General features: G+C 44.6%; 1 pseudogene across 1 annotated transcript; it reads left to right on the top strand.

The window, feature by feature from the left end:
• Positions 1-13,552: 13,552 nt before the first annotated feature.
• Positions 13,553-13,985, top strand: LOC311174239 (large ribosomal subunit protein uL23-like; annotated as a pseudogene). The gene has a single exon. The product of its transcript is annotated as a large ribosomal subunit protein uL23-like (transcript).
• The last annotated feature ends 1,131 nt before the right edge of the window (positions 13,986-15,116 follow it).

Below are 15,116 nucleotides of genomic sequence, written 5' to 3'. Positions count from 1 at the left end.
TCAGAACTTTTTTTTTTGATTTATTTATTTATGCATACAAGCGCTGGGGTACAGGCCAGAGATATAGGGGGTGAGAGGATTCACCAGAGACAGAGTGGGGAACAGAGCAGGCAGACTGACTGAAATACACTGCTGAGGGGAGCAGCGGGCGAGATAGGAGAGGTTTGTCTCGCCATGTGTGTTTCTCTCTGGCCTGCGTGGGATTGAACTCATGCTGCAGAGGCTGTGGACTGCTTCATAGTGTGGTGCTTAACCCCTTGCGCCACCAGGGAGGCCCTCATTCTTCAGAACTTTTGATAAAAGTTTATACATCAATACATACATGTCTAAATTGTTCTCTGGAAAAGTTGTACTGGTTTAGAGCACCTGCACCTGTGTGTGAATGCCCTGTTCCCACGCCCTGCCTGACCTTGGCAATTGTTTTATTATCTTGTCTGATTTGAAAATACAGATTCCTGCCTTTTCATTGTAGCATAAACCTAGTTTTCCCTGAAGATCTCTTCCCTTGTAACCTTATCTAGTGAAGAACTTCATCTCCCCATGACTTTCGCTGAAGTCCCTTCCTGAAGTCAATCCCTCCTTTCTCATACATCTCCTCTTCTCATTCTCAGTGATCTTACCACTTTCTTGACTTCTGTGGTAAATGCTTACAACCTTCTTCATAACTTTCCTTTCTGGCATAATTAGGACTTGGGACTTCACACTAAGAATCCTTGAGTGCTCTGGCCTCACAGTTTCTCAATCTTTTCAACTGTAGAGAACTCATCTTCCTGAACCTTCCATTCCTCTGCAAGTACTCGTAGCATGGCCTCATCCCTTGGAGCTCTTCCACATTCAGAATCTTAAACCCTGACATTCCTGTCCCTCCCAAATCTGAATGTTTACACCTCCCTCTCCTTCATTACCCTCTCCTGGCAGCTCAGTCTATAGCCTTTCCCTGTAGATACAGTCACTTAGCTGCCATGGGGACTGCTCACTAATTTTCCTGTTCATTCTGAACCTCATAGATAAGAATGCCAAACATGAACTTGATTATTTGATCCCTCCCTCCCTTATCCTTCCTATGTCTTTAGTCCTGGTGTTCTACATCATCAGCTCTTCTGTAACAGCTCCTAGATTTCTGAGTACGCTGCTTCATCGTTCAAAAGCATAGCTCCTGACCCAATCTGTATTTCTTCGAAAATTTCTACAATTTCCCAGAGAAAAGATCCTTAATTTGACTCTCAGAGGCCTCTAAGATCTCACATTTCTCTATTTTTCCAACTCTCCTTCTTCCAGGTCTACTTTCAATTAAATTCCTGTCAGACAGAGCATCTTACTATTCTTCATGTCTTCTGCTTTCCTGCCTCCAAGACATTGGTCTTGTAGTTCCATTTGGCCAGAATTTCCACTTTATCCTTTTGGCCTTTGATCTACTAGGCTCAATACAAGGCAGTCCTCTCTATGAAATCTCTGCTTCTTCAGTTGGAAGTAGTACCCCTCTAATGAAATCTACTTTATTGCATCTCATCTCTCTTGGTGGCACTTAATTTCATCTCTCTTAATAGCATTTAAAATAGTTTCCTGGTATTTGTTGTATTTTTGTATCATTGTATTCATCTTTTAAAATATAAGGTCTTTTTTTTTTTCAAGGATTTATTTATTTATACAAGAACTGTTGCACAGGCCAGATGCATGGGAGGGTGAGAGGACTTACCAGAGACAGAACCGGGAACAGAATAAGGCAGACCAACTCAAATACACTGCTGAGGGGATCAGCGGACAAGACAGGAGAGGTCTGCCATGCCATGTGGGACCCTCGCTGGCTGGCCGGTAGTGAACTGGCACTGCAGAGGCTCTAGATAGCTTCACAGCGCTGCGCGGTGCCACCAGGGGAGGCCCTAAAATGTAAGGTCTTTAAGAGGAATCCGGGCATGCCTGGTGCTTTTTTGAGTCTCTCCCAACACTAAGCACGAGTTTATATATGGTTGGTGTTAAGTGTGTCTTAGTTGAATCCTAAGGGTACATGGTAAGGGTGAATGGAAGGAGGAGAGTCTTGCCCTGGCTTACCAGAGATTGTATTTAAAATTTCATACCCCAAAGTCCTGACCCATATTATAACAGGAAGCTTGTCCTTTTGTGGAGCCAGAGGGTCTTGAGTACCAAGAGTTCTATCAGGATGTTTTCTGATTGAGGAAGTTAGGGTAGCTATATTCCGTGTAGGGGACAGGAATTCAAAGTAGTAGTACAGAAAAAAAATGCCTTGAGCATGGCCACGGCAGAGGTAGGAGCAGGGACTGGAGAGCGTGGTGACCCTGAGGTGAGGATTTTATTTTCATCATCAGGCTAGTCTCTTTCCTCCTTACCTGCCAGGACTGAGCCTCAGTTAAATGAGCAAATACTATGGGCATGACATTTGCCCTTGTTCCTGCCTTGGGACCTTGAGTCATAGTCTAACTCTTCATCAAAAACAGCCTCCTGTCTCATTCTGACCAACTATTCTTTGTCCTTTGAGGTCTGGCTAGCGTTTCATCTCTCACAGAAATCCTGTCTTGAACTACTCTAACCCCTCTTCTCCGACTCTTTGTACTTTAGAGTACCTTTAGTCTGCAGCACACGTTTTATTACTTCCTCTCAGTCTGTGAATTGCTTGAGTGCTAGGATCACATCTTATGTTGTTTTTTTTTCTCCTCTCTGCTTAAAGAAAAGCAGTGACCAGTTGTTCCTATTGATTTTATTGATGATTCTGATATTAGAACTTAGATTATCAGCAGCAGAAAAACTGAAGATGGGAAAGGACGTGAAAGTAAACCTGAGCCTGGGCTGACTTTCCAGCCTCTGGGTCTAGGGAGGTGATGCCTGTTCCTCTTTTATAACCTGCTAGTGTACAAGGGAGGCAGGTGAGTTTCCTGGATTCCCATGTTTACAGCTCTACTTTCCAACAGTAGTTAGCATGCACGGAGGTGAGAAGCTGAGTTGTTCAGGATGTGACCTCCTGGGCAGAAGAGGGAAGGCTGATGATGGCTGGGGTGGGGCCCCATGCAGCAGTCACCAACTTGGGGCAAACTGGCACCTTGCCAGTTCCCCTTACACACCAAGGCATATGTGATAGATGAGAGCTTGAAGAGCCCTTTACCAGACCCTTCCCTGAGCTGGAATCACCATGGGGAATAGCAAGCCATTTGGCAGACTTGCCTTCTCTGCCTTAAAGTACTTGGTTTCTGTTGCTAACAACAGACATGGGTAGTGTAAATAAAACACAGACACACAGGCACATAGACACATGTGGAGACTGAACATTTAAATTGTCAGGGGCCAGGGGAGGGGTTGAGAAGGAAGGGTATATTAAAAATATGTAACTTAGTCTTTGAAGATACTTGGTGTGCCAATGGGTCCTCTCTCCAGCCTTTGGTGATGAGCCTGCTAGTAGGGGTCGTAGAGAGGGGTGAGTGTAGACAGTGAGTAGGAGATGGTACTCTGTCTGAATGCCACAGGTTGCAAAGACTAGGTCCTAGCAGCAGTTAGATGCAAAATTGCCCAGGTGGGTAGTCCTTGGAGGTATGTGGGGGCTGATGACAGCTGCCTCCCTTCTCTCCTGCCCTTTCTTTACAGCTTTTACTCACTGACCCCTTGTATTGCTCACATGTGGTATACATTGATCAGTAGCAGCTGTGGCTTTTCTGGTGGTGCTGACCTGTACTCCCTGAGGTATGCACCCCTGTATATGTGACTGGTGTTCTGGGAAGGCTCCTGAAAGGTGTGAACTTCGTTAGCATGAAGTGACACCGATTCAGCCTCATTGGGAAGGGTGGGAGGCTAACTAGTTGGCACTTACATGAAGTAATGTAATGGTTGTGTTTTATGTGACATAATAAGCTTATTGAGAGACTTGAGCTTCAAATAGATTGTGCTGAGCATAAGTGATAAGGGAGATGAGTCTCCTTTGCTGGAAATGTAAGCAGGGATGGGTTAAATATTCTCTCTTCTTTCCTACTTAGGTCTAAAAGGGCTCTAAGATTACAGCTAGAGGACCTCTTCTATTTCTGATTCAGGGAGAAAAGGCACTGCTCTGATAGAGTGTATTATATGGAGTTACGAAGTTTGTTACTACAAAAGTTAAAGGACCAAGGTACATGTGAATGGGTTACCTATTTTTATAATTTAGAAGGTTTGCAAGATTAGCAGTCTGACTCATATTCTGATAACCTTTCTTGAATAGGAGAGAAGTAGAATTACTCTTAGAGTCTGAGAATGATATATTTCCCCAGAGGGGCCTAAGGGAGTCACCTCCCATGTGACTTCTATCATCTCTGCAATCCTGGTGACACAAAGTGCAGGGACTTCTAAGGGGAATGTTGGTTGTTCTCCTTGTCTGTTTCCTGGTCCATAGGAGGGGTCGTTGACTAGGGCTATTATTAAATGGGGTTGGACCCAGAGTCTAGCTCTGAAGCTGATAAAACTCAAAGCTGGACAGGAGGCAGTGCTACACAAGATGATTTAAGAGAATGATGGTTCTTAGGATATGTTCTAAACCACTAGACCTGGGTAGCTTCTTGGAAAGACTGAAGTGAGAAGACCTTGTCCAACTGGACTTTGTGACCCCACCTTAGTCCCTGCTAATCAATTCACAGCTATCTGCCCATGATGTCTAGTTGTTGAGTCTTCTAGTTGCATGGTTCAGGTGAGTGGAGAGGTTCATGTTGAAGCCTCCCCCGCCAGTTTGGAGCAAGTAGGACCATGTTGTTTTTCTTTATTGCGTCTTCAGTATCTGTCCCAGCAAAGTGCTTGATTATTGATTGTGGATCCAGTAGTTTCCCAACCTATACTTAAAAGGGATCTTAGACTGGGCCTTAGAGCACAGCCAAAATTTAGAGAAACAGAAAAGAAGGAGAGTGCTTCCACCAGTAATGGTTTGGGCACAGAAACACAGGAGTAGAAAAGGACAAGTCTGGAGCAGGAGGTGTTTGGCCTTGAAGAGAGAAGTGCAGAGGGTGTGTGTGTGTGTGTGTGTGTGTGTGTGTGTGTGTTTGGGAGTGGACAGGAGGGTGTGATGGTAGGGTATGAGACTCTTAAAGAGAAGGAAGGAAGAAGAGGGATGGAAGGTAAGTTGGTTCCATTTGACAGGATTCTGGAGGAACTGGAGGAACATGGCTGTGATGTGACTGGTGGTAAAGGAACCCTGCACACAGGAATGACATGATGCTATTGATATTCAGGATGCTTAGTCTGTCATTTATGAGCAAGGAGGACTGGACATAGAGGAGAATAAGTGGGAAGTAATAATGATAATTGTAATAATAACATAACTTGCATTTAGTGCCTCCGATGGGCTGGCACTTAATAGTGCTGCTCTCTATGTGACCAGAGACCATTGTACAATAGGAATCAAGGTATGAGGCAATAAGCAGGAGAAAAATTGTACAGCAGATGATATAGTTAATAGTCTTTGTATGTGCTGGCTATGTTTGACTTTCATTTAGTTAAATAAGAAATGGCTCCAAGTCTATCTTTATGGTCTCTGCTTCCCAAAACTTGCCCTTGAAGCTGCTAGAGCTGGGGTTCTTATCTGGCTGGGTTGAGCTGCTGAATTTTTACATACTCCTTGCCAGCAACTAATGTCCTTGGGCCTCTGCTGGGGTGTGTCCCCAGTCCAGCCATCTGGAAGGTCAGAGAAATTAGCCACTAGAATGTATCCATTTAGTGCTTCGAGGGGTTACAACCTGTCAGTGGAATCCTAAGCCTGGGAACTGCTGCTCTCGCAGGGCTTTGCAAAATTGGAGCAGGCTAACTGTTCTAGCACTGACTGCTCCCTTATTTGGACACTAAGTTTTCAGGGTGAGATTGGGCTTCTCCTTTGGTTTAGGAGAATTTTTTAAGAATCTGATCCCCTGGTGAGTGATTTTCAAAGAGATAATGTGACATCAGAGCCATACCTTTCTTCACCTGATCCTTTTTTTTGGGGCTCCAGTCCATCCACATGTAAGACCAGGATGGGGCCTGTGGACTCTTCCCCCCTGTCTTCCTAGAGGAGAAATGGATGACACACCATAGAGCCAAGAATCAGGTGACTGAGGCCTGAGAGTTTGACTTCAGGGGTTGGGGACGACATCATGCCCAGCCTTGAGGTTTAACTCTTGACTTTGAGGAACTTGCTGTGCCCATTGAGTTGGTGAATTTGCTGATCAGTCACCCCAGTATTATTTGGGGAGAAGGGTGTATGGAGGGGTGTGAGTAGTGGTGGTGACGGACAGTGGTGGTGGGTGGTAGTGGTGCTGCTGATGGGGAAAAATCTTTTGTGGCAACTTTTAAAAGCATACTCACCACTGCCCTCCCCCTGCTGTAGATAGCTAATCATAGTGGAAGTCCAGCCACTGGCTTTCCTTCTGGTTGACCCCTGCAAACCTCAGGAAAGTAATTCAGCTCGTAGTAGTGACCTTGAATCCTATTGGAGGAAGGGAGAGCAGGAAGGAAAAGAACAGGTTTCTGTCAACAAAGGTGTGCTTTCACTAGTTGGAACTTGGTGTAAGGTGCCTTTCATCCCACTGGGTGATTGCTGTAGGCTTAAGGTGCATTGCTGCATGTGGAAGAGACTGTGAATCATAGACGTGTAGGGCTGTGAGGTGCAGGTAGGACCTCCATCTGCAGTTGCAAACAACCCAAGGGAAAGCTGACTGAACTGAGAAGCTGCTACTGCCCAGTGCTTCTTTGCATGGAGTATTATATTTAATGCACACAATAGCACGTCGTGGTTGGAACTGTTATCTCTATTTACAGATGAGAAGCTGGAACTTAGAAAGCTTAGGTAACTCATCCACAGCATCAGTGCTAGTAGAGGCAGAGTTGGAATTTATACCCAGCACCACTGTTTTCCTATTATTCCTTGTAGAGAATACCACTGCAGCCATTGGTTTTAATGTTTTTGATTTACAGAAAAGTTGCAAAGGTGGCACAAAGAACTCCTATATACTCTGCAAGACATTCATCCCCTTTCCTTCCTTCTCTAGTCCATTTTATTATGAGAACTCATGGGGGCTGGGGTTCAGATTTAGAGAGAGGACCTCTTTCCCAAAGATTTCAGCTTGGTGAGTTTTCAGCTAGGATTTTTTAAAGTTCACCAGAGCGTGTTATTCTAGAGGTGTGATTTCTTCTCTGTCTCAGCTCTGCTGGTTTGGGCTTCATGTGACTTTGATGACTTGTATACTCTATTTTCTGACTCTCTGAATAGGGTTGAATAGTATCTGGGTTTCAGAGAGTTGGGGTAGGGAGGGAGCTACGAGGAGGATCCTTACTAGCTCAGCTTCTGGACATTCTCTCTGATGGGGTTGTGACGGGAAGTGTTAATAGCTTCAGTTGGTGTTTCATGGCCTGGAACCAGAGCACTCCTGAGGGACACAGAGAGTGTCTTTGCGGTGAGTCCTGCAGCTGGGATGCACTCTGGAGCCTGTGCTAGTGCATGCAGGGTGGTTTGTGGAGTTCGATGCTCTGGGCCCAGGCCTCCATCTGAAGGAGGCAGGCTGACTAGGCAGGATGATATTCGTGGGCAGCTGGTGTGCTTTGTTTTGGGTCCCAGGCACATTCTCCATTTAAGGGAAAGGGGTCTATGAGCTCTTTGGCTCTGGGTGTGAATGGGCTGGCCCAAAGTTTGCTCATGGCCTTTGCTGGATGTGCTTTTTCAATGAGATCACTCCAGAATTACATTCCTATGAAATTATATTTCACTCAGGACGTGAAGCTGGATTTGTGTAAAAGCATTGGCACTAAATCTCAGGGCTGAGAGTGGGGCAGAAATGAGAATAGGGATAAACAGCTCTTTAGAAGGAGGGTAAAACAGAAGAGAGAGAAAACAGTTGTTAAGGGATTTCACATTTAAAATTGATACAGTGTGAGCATAGCCAGGGAGTCCGATTGTCACTCAGCCCATGGAAAGGCAAACGTGATGCTTACTGTCCCAGTTGTCTGCCATCCCCAGGCAGTATGGGCTCACCCTGCCACATCTAACTTTTCTTTTTTCTTTCGCTTTTTGACTCTGTCACTTTCTCTCTCCCTCCCTCTCTCCCTCCCTCCCTCTCTCTCTCTCTCTCTCTCTCTCTCTCTTTTTCTCTCTCACACACACCTGTGGCTTTTCTCCATGCTGAGTATGGTATTACCATATGCATGTGATTCTGCCTTGTATCCTTGTGTAAATGCTGTTCCCTTAGCCTTTGAATGTCCTTTTCTCTGTCTACTAGAAAACTCCAGCCCTCTAAAATTCATCCTTTCTGAAATCTATTGTGCTGCCTTCAGAGAATGTCATTTCTGGTACCTCTGTCCTATTATGGCCCTTTATGTACCCTACTCTTCCCCCACTTCTCAGCTGGTGTATGGGGAGGACAAGGGATATTTTTTCCAGTACCTAGTACAGTTCTTGATAAATGGTAGGTCTCATGAGATGATTATTAAAGAAAGGAGGTTAATGTACAAAGAGTTGGATATGAGTGGAAGCAGGCAGGGCAAGCCACAGAATGGTGACTAAGATAACATAAGTGACATCAGAGACCAGGAGACTAGAGAGTGAGACTTGTGAAAAGGTGGTGCTTGTGTGTATGCACACGTGCATAAAAATACAGAGAAGTTTATAGAGTGGTAAGGTAGAGAGCCCAGTAAGGTCTGGTTCCATAGGCAAACTGTTATTATAGGATAGGGTCTGGACTCACCCAGTGTTAGATGAAATTACTTCCTGAATCATCAAGCTGCAGCAGGATGGTTAGGAAAGCGCACTCAAACTTGGAATTGGGGAATTGGTTGATGGCGGTAATAGTACTCTTAACAACAACAGCTAACACAGACACTTGCTGTGGACCAGACACCATTCCATGAGATCTAGTTAGTGAAGGACCTGAAAAGCCCTGTGTGTATGTTAGCCCATTTACCTGACAGTACGAGGTAGCTATTGTTGTTGACATATGAAGAACTGAGCTCACACGGCAACAAACCAGTTCTAAACCTGGTTCTGCACTTACTAGTGGAGCCCTACTCTCTTTCTCTGTAAAAAGGAGAAAATGCTGGTTACATGCAACCTCCTGGGTTTGTTTGGTGTACTCGAATGAAATACTAGGGGAGAGTAATTTTTTTTTGGAGCCACACTGGGGGAAAAGGGACACTTGCATTGTAAGTGTGGTTTAGATACTGAGCTCCTGCTTAATGTGCATGCTGCACTGAGTGTGGGCCTTAATTGTGCTTCAATGCACACTGGTCCAGCTAGTGGCAGTATCTTTGATCATATTTAGAATCAGGATTTGAACTGAAATTAAAGAATCAAGAAACAGTTTTCTTTCAAGGCAAATGTATATGTAGAATGTGGCTAGGATAACTCTTCTGGGCTAACCAGTTCTTCCTTCTGAGCTAAGGAAACAGTGGGGAGCCAGGGTGGTGGGTGGGCTTCGGTATGGAGAATTACTCTATCAGATTCTTGACAGCTGCAAGGAGCTAGAGGGCCTGGCTCAGAGAGACATCTTGAATCAGCACCCATAACCCAGCACCCATAACCCAGTCACATAGCAGATGGCTGGATTCTGTGACCTGCTTTTCCTCAGGTGAGAAATATGTGGGGAGTTTTAGAAGTTGCTTTGCATTGTTGTTGTCTTGGTTATGGAAACTATGTCCAACAAAGTGGTCCACTTTTGTGGGCACTGCACCCACAAATGTGGCAACTCTTAGACTTGAGGCGTATGCTCTGCTGACTGGGGCAGTGTATGACAAAGAAGGGGGAAAGGGACAAGAAGGGGAATTTCTCTTTGTACAGCAAAGGAAGAGTAGCATTGTCCTTCTGAGGGCCTCTGCTAACTAGTGTTCTCTGGACCTTCTTAGAGCCAAGGTGCCTCCTCACTGAGGTCTGAGCTCCGAGTGCCTCCTGCCTGATCGTTGCCTGGATTGGCCATGTTGCCTGTGTGAATAATTATAGGTCACTGAACAGAACCACTAGTCAGTTACATCCCTCAAAAATGCCTAATTGTAGGCTGCAAATATGAAAATATACAAGAGCTTAGAAACATGTCATCCCTCATTACAAAGAGCAATGGCATGAGTCAGATGTGACTTGGGTGGTTTTTGGTGTGTTGGGAGCTGCTTGGGGAGCATGCTGGCTAGCCCCAAAGAAGGCATCTTTCCCAAGTTTCCCCAGGGAGATTGGGGACTGAGGGAAGGGGGGCAAATGCGTGCTGTGATCAGAGCTTGCTTGTCATGTTGACATGTACCCAACTCAATAATGTGGTCACTGAAAGGGAGATTTGACTCCTTTTGGGAATTGTCACCAGAACCAGTTTATAAGCCACATTAGAAAATGTCCCATTTGAGTCTTAGGTCACTTGGCATTTGTGAGTTTACTATTTTTGGATTTAACTGTTTCTAATACACCTGAAGGCCCATGATTGGTGGTTTGTAAATTGCTGACATTCAAGTATGGGACATTCAAGTGTGGGGCACTGCTTCGAGGGCTGAAGGACGAAGGTGCCTTGCTGCATGTCAGCTTCTTTCAGTTCCCAGTATTGGCCTATCTGCTGAGCTCTGTCGATCTCCATTCAGAAATCTCTGTGCATTAGTGGGGAAGGTAAAACAGCTTAGACAAGGGTTCTTTTTTTTAAGATTTATTTTTATTTATGCATGTAAGAAGTGGGGTGTAGGCCAGAGGTGCAGGAGGCAAAGGGCAGAGGATTCACCAGAAACAGATTGGGGAGAAGAACAGGCAGTCTTGACTGAAATACACTGCTGAGGGGAGCAGCAGGCGAGATAGGAGAGGCCTGCTGCACCATTGTAGGTGAGCTCCCTGGCTGGAGATCAAACTCATGGTGCAGTGGCTGGTGATAACTTGATAGCACTCAGACTTTAACCCCTACACCAACAGGGAGGCCCTAGACAAGGATTCCTAAAGTGAGTTTATGGAGGCACTTTGGGAGCTGCTGAACCTCCTAAAATGATAGACAAAAATTCCTGTACATATAAGTGTTTTATGGTGATTCTTGGGATTTACTAGATACTCAAAGGGCTCTGTGACCTCAAAGAGAATAACTGCTGCTGTACTCTAAAAAGTGACTTGGGACGGTCTCAATATGCATCCCCTTTGATTTCGAGGCTCTACCGTTTATTTGACAATCATTGCTTTTTCTGACATGGGATGGCTTTCTCTTGTTTGCACTTTTTTTGGTCATGTGGCTCTGAATGAGTTGGAAGATGGAGATTTTCCTTCAGAGAAATTTCAAATAATGTCCCAAGGGCAATTTCCAGGTGAGAACTTCAGCAGTGTTTGAGAATGCTTTGGAATACATGTGTAGGCCTCTGTTATTATTAAATAGTTTGTTTTATTACCTGTAGTTATACATTCACCTTCACCTCAGTGCTTGAAACAGCTGAGAAGTGTAACACAGCCTAAGCGGAGATCTTGGTACTGCTTCTTTGGAAAATTGTTCTTTAGTAACTTTGCTGTCATTTAAATGGCCTCTAGCCCTATAATTGCTGGAGAGGAGAGTGAACGTGTCCGAAATGCCTCCTGCTACCTACTGTAACTGAACCATACTTACTCATTGCTGGGTTGAAGGAATCTGCTTTGTCTGGTTTGGGGGGGATGGGCTTTGAAATAAGTGCCATGCCTGATTGTGGTCTAGTCTGGTTGATCCTGCATGATCTTACCAGCTGAGGAGGCGGCGTTCGCCTGGTCTAGATTTCCAGACTTGTGAGTTGTGGTAGTAGGGTTTGACTGTGGCCTCTTTCCTCCAAGTTTAAAAATAGTTAACTTGTAAGAATCAAGGAATCTCCATTTTGGCAGGGACCTTATATGCCACCTGTGGTCACCCACAAAGTGTGTGTGTTTGGTGGTGGTGGTTGGGGAGTGGTTTGTGCCTTATGCATTGGCATAAATGTAGGCTAAACCTAACTGCCTCTTCACAGTTGAATCCACAGTATCTTAACTGAATATTCAAAAAAAAAAATACTTAGCATGTGAGTGCATCCCTGTAAAATCAAACAACTTTAGCAGATCACGGTCACCCCTTCATTTGACAAATATTAATAAACTCCTAGTTTGTGCCTCTTCCTCTAAGTTTGGGGGCATACTATAACCAACAAGATAGTCCTAGTCTCCAGAGCTTAGACAGTAATTGAGAAGAATTAAAAAGAATTTATAGTCTCTTATTGGAATTTAAGAATAAAAATTCTCATTTTGGCCATTCTGGATCTTCTCAGTGTCTGAAGCCTCTTTGGAGGAAAACACATCTAATCTTTATTTTTCACATGAGAGCTTTTCAGAATTCTCAAGGCAATTATCATCCTCCCCATCCACAGCCTTCTCTCCAGGGTAAACATTCTCAGCTCCTTTAGTCATGTCTCCTGTGACGTCCTTCTCTGCGCCCTCTCCATGCTGATCGCTGTCCTCAGGATACCATCCCAACTGAGCTTGTCCCTCTGACAGTGTGGAGTTCAGACCTCAATGCAATATCCCAAGCATTAATTTCCAGGGACAGTTCCAGCCTGGAGCCATTCCTCTTTTTCAGCTTTTCTCTTTTTTTTCTGGGCCCAAGTGATGTATGAAGGTTATGGACTTGGCCAGACCGAAACCATCTTATTTGGCTAACCCTGGAATTGTAAACTCTTCTTGTTTGTCTCCTGCCTGGCCCACCCTCTCCTGCTTGTCCCTCCCTGCCTCCTCCTGCCGCCCCTCCACCCCATAGAAGAATCTAGACACAGCCTTGCTGTCAGTGGTTGCCTTTCCTTTTCTGAGTCACTGCCCTTCATTACCGAGGAATTAGCATAAAAAAGCAAATTCTAGTTCTTGTATTCTAGCCCTTTGTCACATTCTCTCACCCCAAGCCCCATGTAAAATGACCAGAGTTGGGCATTGTGACATCACAACAGTTGGCCATTATATCAACGGCTGTGATGTCACCAACAGATGATTATAATTCAGAGGAGAATGGAGGGTATCAGGCTAGGAATCCCCTGGAAACAAAAAAAGTCATTTTCATGCAAATCTTCACCCCAAAGCCCTGTTGGCCTTTCAGTTGATGGGCTGTCTCTGGAAGCGCTTCCTAGATTCCCATCGCTCTCTCCCTCCGTGGATTAATAGTTTGGCTTGTGGACTTTGCCCAAGTCTGAGGGTGTGTGGAAGTCCCCTGCTGGTCTGCTGGCTTTGGGGTGGACTTTGGCTTTTATTCATGTGGTCATTACTGAATAGAACTTTTCAGCGTTAAGTTCCATGAAGAGCTTGAGAGCCTATAAGCCTGTGTCGAAGTTGCCACTGATGTGCACACTCTCTGAGCTGAGCGGACCTGGTGTGCAGCCACTCCTCTTCAGGCAGAGGGGCAGCTTTTCTGGCAGCAGCCCTGGGAAGCCCCAGTGCCTCTGTAGACCCAAGTGCTTGTTGTCTGCCTACTTCTGGGGCAGGGTTGGATCTGCCCTGGGAGTCGTTGGCTCATTGACACAGAGACTTAAAAACACCTGCTGCAGAGGTTTCCATATGTTTTCAGTTTGTGAGCCTTTAGTATGGCAGTAATTTTTTTCACCATACCCATAGACCAAAAGACAAACCTAAGTTTAGCTTTTCATCATGGCACTGAAAGTAAAAAAGGAAGCTCTCATCCCTCCCAAAGTCGAAGCCAAAATGAAAGCTTTAAAGGCCAAGAAAGCAATGCTAACAGGTGTCCACAGCTACACAAACATGAAGGGCCACATGTCACTCGCCTTCAACAGCCCAAGACTCTGTTTTCCGAAAGCAACCCAGATATCCTCGGAAGAATGCCCCTTGGAGAAGCAAGCCTGACCACTATGCCATCATCACGTTTCCCCTGACCACTGAGTCAGCCACTTGTGTTCATTGTGATGTCAAGGCCAACAAGATCAAACAGGCTATGAAGGAGCTCTGTGACATTGCCAAGGCCAAGGTCAACACCCTGGTCAGACCTGATGGAAAGAAGTCTTATGTTCAAATGCCTCTTGACTATAATGCTTTGGATGTTGCCAACAAAATTGGGATTGTTTAAACTGAGTCCAGCTGGCTAATTCTAAATAAAATTTTTTTCACCATAAAAAAAAGAAATACCGAGTTTAATTTACTAAGTCTTTAGGTTTAAACAATTTAGTAAGTACTTTTATCCTAACAATTGAGAAACCATTAAAAAAAATCATGCACATAAATTAAGAGGGAAGGTATTTTCATTTCATTCTTAACCACAGTTACTAACTAGTTGGGTTGTGCTGGGTACTGCATAACGTCTCACATTTTGGAATCAGTTTGAATCCTGCCATCCTCATTTCCTGTTCCACATTGCTTTTCACACCACCCTTGTTTTTTCTCAGAGAAGCTGCTGGAAACCCAGCTTCACAAAGAACTGACACCATCAAAAAGAATGTAATGCAATCTAATGTTAAAACTGAACTCGTGGAGTGTCTGACAAATGTTAAGTACTCCTCAGTTTCCCTAAGACATTTGAACTAATTCGCAGCATCCCCTTGAGTTCACGATGTTGCTCAGGGCATGTCAGCACAGTTTGAGAACCACAGACCCGCACTTGTCAAGTAGTACTGGCTTTGTTTAAAGAAGGGAAAACAGGCGAATTCTGTCCCCATCATAACCTTAAAGAAGTTGGATAGATGTCTGAACAGACTCCCATTATGTGCAGTCCTACCTTCAGCCTTTTTTTGACCAATGTCTATGTCAGTGACTGCCTTTACTCCCAAGTGAGCAAGAATGATAAGGAGAAAAGACCTGAAGAACAACGGAAAAAAAGGGATATCTAGTATTTATTTTGTCTTGATTCATGGCCCTCTGAGCTAGCTTAAAGAAAAATGGGGCTCAATATCAAGAATTTGGGGTTCAGGCATAAGACCTCCTTTTCTAACTACCCAGATAAAGCTGGACTACAGGGGTGTACTTGGATTAAAGGATTATTTCCTACCCCAGAAAAGACAAAATGCAAAGGACTAATGTGCTGTGGTATCATTTATAAATCTCAGCGCCAATCTTTGCAGACTCTGGGGTCTGCCACTTACTGTGAAGCTCTAGGCTAATTACTTAACCTGAGCCTCAATTTCTCCATCCACAAAATAGAGATAATGATTACTAGATTAAATAAGATAAATGAATGCATGGCTGCTGATGTGCACTGTTTTCT

Source organism: Talpa europaea, assembly GCF_964194135.1.
Source record: "Talpa europaea genome assembly, chromosome: 1".
In the NCBI taxonomy this organism is placed as follows: domain Eukaryota; kingdom Metazoa; phylum Chordata; class Mammalia; order Eulipotyphla; family Talpidae; genus Talpa; species Talpa europaea.
This window is presented reverse-complemented; position numbering and strand designations above follow the sequence as displayed.